The 6,767-nt window shown below is 34.8% G+C and overlaps 1 long non-coding RNA gene and 1 pseudogene across 2 annotated transcripts; both read right to left on the bottom strand.

Annotated features, from left to right (window-relative positions):
- Nucleotides 1–1,359: 1,359 nt before the first annotated feature.
- On the bottom strand, nucleotides 1,360–2,425 carry LOC143597587 (uncharacterized). The gene is made up of 2 exons (XR_013146934.1): nucleotides 1,970–2,425; nucleotides 1,360–1,566 (listed from the first exon to the last, which is right to left on the bottom strand). It is a non-coding gene; the product is annotated as an uncharacterized LOC143597587 (long non-coding RNA).
- Nucleotides 2,426–2,629: 204 nt separating this feature from the next.
- LOC143597586 (AIG2-like protein D) lies at nucleotides 2,630–4,107 on the bottom strand (annotated as a pseudogene). The gene is made up of 4 exons (XR_013146933.1): nucleotides 3,947–4,107; nucleotides 3,689–3,763; nucleotides 3,301–3,393; nucleotides 2,630–2,927 (listed from the first exon to the last, which is right to left on the bottom strand). The product of XR_013146933.1 is annotated as an AIG2-like protein D (transcript).
- Nucleotides 4,108–6,767: the final 2,660 nt, after the last annotated feature.

The raw sequence follows: 6,767 nt of genomic DNA, 5'->3' as shown, positions 1-6,767 counted from the left end.
TGCAGTTTTTTTGTTATTATTTTGAATTAATGAAATTTTTCTTACATTTGTATTTTAGAAAAATAATTTAATGTTCATTTAAATTATGGAAAAAAAGAATTTGGTTACTTTCCGTAGATGCCTATACCAATTTGGGAGCTTTTTCATGGGGTTGGTTTTAAAAAAAAAAATAAACTAAATAAATAAAAATAGGTGATTGCCCATATTTGGTTGTCATTTTGTGTACTTTGAGTTGTGCCCCTAGTACCTTAATGATAAATCACGATATGTTGCACCTCGGATTAAATTTCAATATGGTGTTTGTTGGCAAATTTATACACAATCTCAACTTAAAGTCTAGACATCCTTCATTTTATAATTTTATAGGTTAAATTCGCGCATGGCATGCCATTAAGATCGAACATGATAATCATGTTTATGGCGTTTGACACCATTGTAGCCTCGAGTTTTCTTAGCACATATGCAACTTCATTATTGTATACAGCATTGAGGGATTGCTTCTAAAGCAAACATCTGAAATATTTCGTAATATTGTATTATGTTATGTTATATCATGTCATGTCGTGATATGTTGTGTTAAACGTAATATCTCATGGATTTTTAACAATAAGTTACTTTTATACACTTCAAGGGTCATCTAAGACATGATTTATTGGTCTTTAAATTCACTGCAAGAAGCCCTATGTGCATGCCTAGCGGTGACCAAGGATTTGGTAGGAGTAGAACCTTATATTCATGGTGTTTAGTGATCAATACTTTGGGTGGATCCATAAGATCAAAAAGTATATTAGTGATTAATCTTTCATGAGACATTGACTTCAGTTTTATAAATAAGAAGATACTTAGACATTGAAGATGAAGTTGACCATTATAATATACAAAGATGATTAATTACCTTGGCATAATAATCTCATAGAATAGTTATTCATACAATATCATGATTTCGTTTTTATTAATGCAAGAATTTATGTATGTGTAAATTCGAAGAAGATTTCGTTGGTCAGATGCGATAGCTAGTAGAGTCATCATGGTTTTCTTTGTATAACATCATAAACACATCCATTTGTGTGTACTATAATCGATCCGACGAAACCTTAGGGCCTTTGGAATCCAATACTAACATGCAAGCTATTAAACCACAAGAACCAGGATTTGAACCAAAAACCTCTATAAAAATATTGATGTTGTAATTCTATAGGCATAAACTACCTACTTCAAACTTTGTTTAAACTTTCTATTTTCAAAAGTTTCTTCAACATTTTTTGTCTTCTAAGAAAATAATATTTATATAAAACTTTCCATTTAATATTTATTTATACTTGATTGTGGATCTGTTCTGCTATAAAAAGGATAGAATCAATTCTTAACAGCCTTTTTAATCATCTTGAAAGTTAAAAGAAAGCCAATATCAACAATGAAAACAAGTAGGCTTCAAGTCGCCCGCGACACCATTAACACAGTATTGTCGAACTTTAAGCCCGAAAGCCTTCAGCTTTCAATATCACTTTGGTCAGGAAAAGTAACACATTTGAAAACCTTGCACTTGGGACACAACACATACCCAACCTGTCATAAGTGAACAAAAGGAACAACATTAAGAAGCAAGTTTATAATCAGCCGATCATCACCGATTTGAATGGCAAATGAACTCGACCCGATGGGCAAACCCAAAGCATTCGGGACAGATAATTGGATGGGTATGGCATTAGGTGATATGAGGTCCGTTTATCCAAAACTTACCCACAACTTTTTTTTATCTTTTTTTACCTTTGTCTCTAGTGATTATTTAGCTTTTAAATTTCTATATTTCTAAGCAGTTATATATATAAAGATTAAAATAGTTAAAAAAAATGTAACCGAGACTTGAGAGTCCCGGTAATAAATTTTAACAAACTACGGGTATTGAGTATTTAGGTACCCGATTAATATGTAACACGTTTTACATAGAAAAAAAAACGACAATACTTACAGCTCTGCAAGATGGACATCTACGATAGATGCGATTGGTTTCTGATTTTACATTTGTCTTTTGACCTTTACAGAAATCACAAACCAACCATCCTCTTCCCTCACAAGGCTCACATTCAATCCCAGCATCTGCCTACAGAAAACATTATCATCTTCAACCTCGGTTTCTAACAAACCAAAAAACATAAAGTTTCAAACAACTGTTACACAAAACTACCTGTAATTGAATAGATGTGCAATGTGCAGGCTTTGAACTCCTCCTGCTGGATTTCAAAGAGATAAGAGGCGTCAATGGCAGCTTGATACTACTCAAAAACACCATTTTTGTTCCTTTAGAAACAGAGGATAGATAAAGGTTTTAAGGGAGAATAAGAGGATGGATACACACCACCCATTAAACACAAATATACAACCTTCTAGTTGCTAACAAATTACACAATGTGCCATTGTTTTTTCATATATGCAAATTTACTTCATTATCTGTGTCATTGTCTGAAATAAATTCATTTAACAACCAAATTTACAACATGAGCATAAATTTATTAATCAAACAACCATGTTTATTTTAACAATATACAAGCAGATAGTTTATCAGTCAATAAAACATAATATTGAATTACAGGAAGTGAATCAAGATTTCCAAATAATGTAATATTATTGTCTATAAACAGCGGCACTGATGATTCAAGGTAGCGAGGCTTCGGTGTCTTCCAGTTCTTTAACATAGTTCTTGGTCATTTCCAAATAGCCTTTCAACTTTGACTCTTTAAACTCCTATCAAGAAACCAACATCCATAAAAAATTATATATGTTAAGGGAAAAGAGTGCAAATGTGCGAAAGGATCATATAAAATACGATATCTATAACAAGCTAACCTCAAAATCCCATCTCCATATAAATCAGGATCGGTACTATTGCCCCAAACATATGTATAGGCTTGTAAAACCTCAGAGGCATCCTGCACAATGACTAGAATTATCTATCTTGCGCCATGGGCGAAGCTTCTTTAGGGCCCAGGGTGGCCCCGGCCCCCCTGTTTTTTTACACAATACTTCGCCCGGAAGTTTTGTATACGTAGTGTAAATTTACCTGTTTTTTCCCCAAAATTTGAGCCCGGCCCCCCATCGTTTATGGTTTTTTTAATACATTTTGAGTCCGGACCCCCCAATGAACTCGTCCAAGCTTCGCCACTGTCTTGCGCTATTTGTTGATATAAAAGTAAATTATTTTGAAAACCAATTTCCTGTATCCAAAGATGGGGAAAATCCTCCTAAACTTTGAACCCATACAACTCTGCAATATTTCATTTAACCTTTCAAATTGTTATTTACCAGCAAAGAAACATCAACAACCCGCTTGTCATACTCTTCGTCTTCATACATGTCCAAGTTATCTAATTCTGTAGCAGAAAGCCCCATAAGAACCTGTGGAAAATATTTGGCGACTTAGATAATCGGTATGGACCGTTTATAAACATTTATGTGCTTATATTATCATGTACATATCCATCAAGAATATATTTTATAAAATGGTTAACTGGTTATTAACTAAATATTAATCTTTTGATACCCATAAACTAGGAGTACAAACGAGCGGAGCTAAGTTTGAAGTGGTGTAAAGTAGGAGAAATCGTGTAATATATATTTATATATATATATATATATATATATATATATATATTTATATATATATATATATATAATGAAGATGCATGCATACCCTCCCTGTGACTTTGTTATTTTGTAGAGAGGTAGAATTGCGGGATAATCGCGTCCTTTGATGCTAAACCTGTGACTAGAATGAATATTAACCAAAGTTTTGCTAAATTAGTTGAGTGTGTGATTGATATGCATGAATCATTAGCTGTAAATAACATGATTATGTTAGGATTTGAATAAAGAGAAAATACACAATAAAGTTGGATAATAATAATAATAATAATAATAATAAATTAATAATAGGGAGATCGAGACTGACTAGCCATCAAGGAGCGCAGGGGATACTTGAGGGACACGGTTGAGGAGGACTCGAACGACGACGTCAGCTAACAGGCTGCCGTACACGAACACCGTCGTCTGCTGCTTGTTGTTACTGCCACCACCGCTCACTCCCACCAAACTGGAGTTCAATGACGCCATCAGTAGTTGAGAGACACAAGTTACAATTACAAACAAACAAGTCACCAGATATATATCCCAATTATTTATCTATTTATTTAACAATCACAACCAATTATATTAATTTATTAATATTACTTTTTTACTATAAATTTAAAATCGAAAACCCCCTAAAATAAATTATAGTGTATGGTTATAAGTGGTTGTGAGATATTACGTAGGAATGAAGTGGGAATGCTATAAACCATCGATGCCGACAGTTTTTCCTTAGCCACCGACACTTTAAGACTGCAACCGGCAAAACTCGTGGACCACTAACATCTTGCTAACTGTCATCTGTTTTTGTCGGACTAACGAAATACGAGCAAGATCCGACAGTATTGTTAATGGAACCCGACCTAGGCCTTCTGAATATTGCCGAAAAAAGTGAAGGTCACCATCAGAACATCGCCGAAATTGAGCATAGCTAATTGACAGTTCCGTCGGCTTGCGAAAGCATGGTTCTAAACTGTTCAATTTCCGAGAAATCTGTCGGTTCTTTAACAAGTTCCGTCGGACCGACTAAACCAGATGACAGCTGGCAATATCTTAGTGGTCCAAAAGTTTCGTTGGTTGGCAGTCTTAAAGCGTCAACGACGATGGTTTTAGACTTTAGTGACTATTTTAAAACTTTTGTGAAGGTGATGGCTAAAATTGGAAACAAGTTGGTCAAAAGTGGCTATTTTGGGGTTTTCCCATTTAAATATATTATTAAACCATCCAACATGGCCTTTACTCACTGCTACATCACCGATAACCGACGTCAAACATCATTACGCGAGGTGAGAGATGGGTGCAAACGGGGAAAGACGTCATTTGGGTGATGGTTAAAGCTTAAGATCTTATGATCTCAGGTTTGAAAGTTGACTCAAAAGAGTTTTTCCTACGATAATAAGGTGGTGTTTGTTTTTTCCTAAAATCACTTCTTCACCTCTTTTGTCTGCGCCACGCAGACCACGCGCAGACGTTAAGCTCTGCAGCGTGTTTGATTTTTAAAAGACATTTCATTTAAAAACGTCTGCGCGCCCTCTTCTCCTAGAAGTGTTGCCCTAGTCACTTCTCACCTCTTCTTATTTTCATTATCAACAACACTAGCAGACCTCCACCCTCCTCCTTCTCTACCCCAACCCTAGCTGACTCCACCATCGCCGCCGCCGCCGGCCTTCCTCCTTCACCGCCGCCGGCTATCTCCAAAGATCCGTCGCAGTCCGCCTCTCTCTCTCTCTATCCAAAGTTCCGCTGCCTCTCTCTCTCTCTCCAACACAGATCCGTCGCCGTCTCTCTCTCTCTCTCTCCAACAGGTTATCTAATTACCTTTTGTTTTAACTTTGTTAGATTATGTTATTGTTAGTTTTTTGTTAACTTTGAGTTAATAAGTTTTCTCCGTCGCCGACTATTTTTTGGATTCCAATTTCTATCTCTTTCACATAATAATAATAATAATAATAATAATAATAAACATATGAACAGACAGTCTGATTAGTGAATCTGTGAATTGATTATTGCAATCTAACAATTGGCTTTGGATGCTTGGTTTCTTTCTGGGTTGTGTTTCTTCCTTTTATTTAGATTATGTTATTGTTAGTTTTTTATTAAATTTGTTAGATTATGTTAGATTTTGTAAAGTTTTAATCTTTTAATTCCATATGTTTCCATCTCTTTCGAGTTTCGTTTTTTTAAATTAAATTGTTGATGGTTTTTTGTTTTCTTGATTCAGATTTCGTTTTGGTGTGGCTAATTCTGTATATACCAGTTAGATTAAGTTCTACCGGTGATTAAGAAAGCGTGCAGTTATGATTACGTACGAATGAGGGCAACACGGTGTCTATATGTTTTAAAATCACCCGACCTTGTGAGTAGTTTATATATTTATATGCTCTGTTTAGTACATTATATGTTTGAACTATCAAGTTGGGTTTGTTGTTCGGGTTTTGGTCCGGGTGTATGGTTTTTGGGTTTGGTTATAATGAAAAAAAAAGCGTTCAAGTTGTTCGGTTTCTGCGTTCAAATATAATTAAAAAAAAGTGTTCGGGTCATACGGTTTCGGGCTTACATGAACTAATAAAAAGCTGATTAGTTTTTTTTGGTGTTCAAAAGTAAGAATAAATGTTTGGGTTAGGGGTTGGGTTAGCTTGGGTCGTGTTTGGGTTAGTTTGCGTCATGTTGTTTGGTTTTTGTTTGCGTTAGTTCGGGTTATTTTGGTTTGTTTGGGTTATTATAACTTGTATTTATTTATTTGTTTGTTTATTTAGATTTGGCAAGACTTGACAATGGCTACACTGATGGAACTTGACGATTTGATTATGAGAATAATGCTGGAATTTATAGATTGTTTGTAAGACCTAATGATTCTCATACATGTTAATCTTGGATTATGTATTTTGATATTGTGAGTATTTTTAATTATGGATAATTTGTATTTTTTGGTATAAAATTTGGATTTATGTATTAATTGTTGTTGGATAATTTGTGTTTTTGGTATAAGTTATACATTAAATGTATTAGCAGTCTGCAGACGTTGAAAAACAAACAGTCTTCTTCTTCCAGACTGCAGAGGTTTGGTCCACCTCTTTTGCTACAGATGTCTGCAGATGTGGTCCACAGACTGCAGACGTTTTACCTCTTAAAAAACAAACAGCACC

Source organism: Bidens hawaiensis, unplaced genomic scaffold, assembly GCF_021521415.1.
Source record: "Bidens hawaiensis isolate Kalapana, Puna unplaced genomic scaffold, B.hawaiensis_p1.1 tig00048613_1, whole genome shotgun sequence".
In the NCBI taxonomy this organism is placed as follows: Eukaryota; Viridiplantae; Streptophyta; class Magnoliopsida; order Asterales; family Asteraceae; genus Bidens; species Bidens hawaiensis.
The sequence above is the reverse complement of the archived record's forward strand: the minus strand, read 5'-3'. Positions and strand labels throughout refer to the sequence as shown.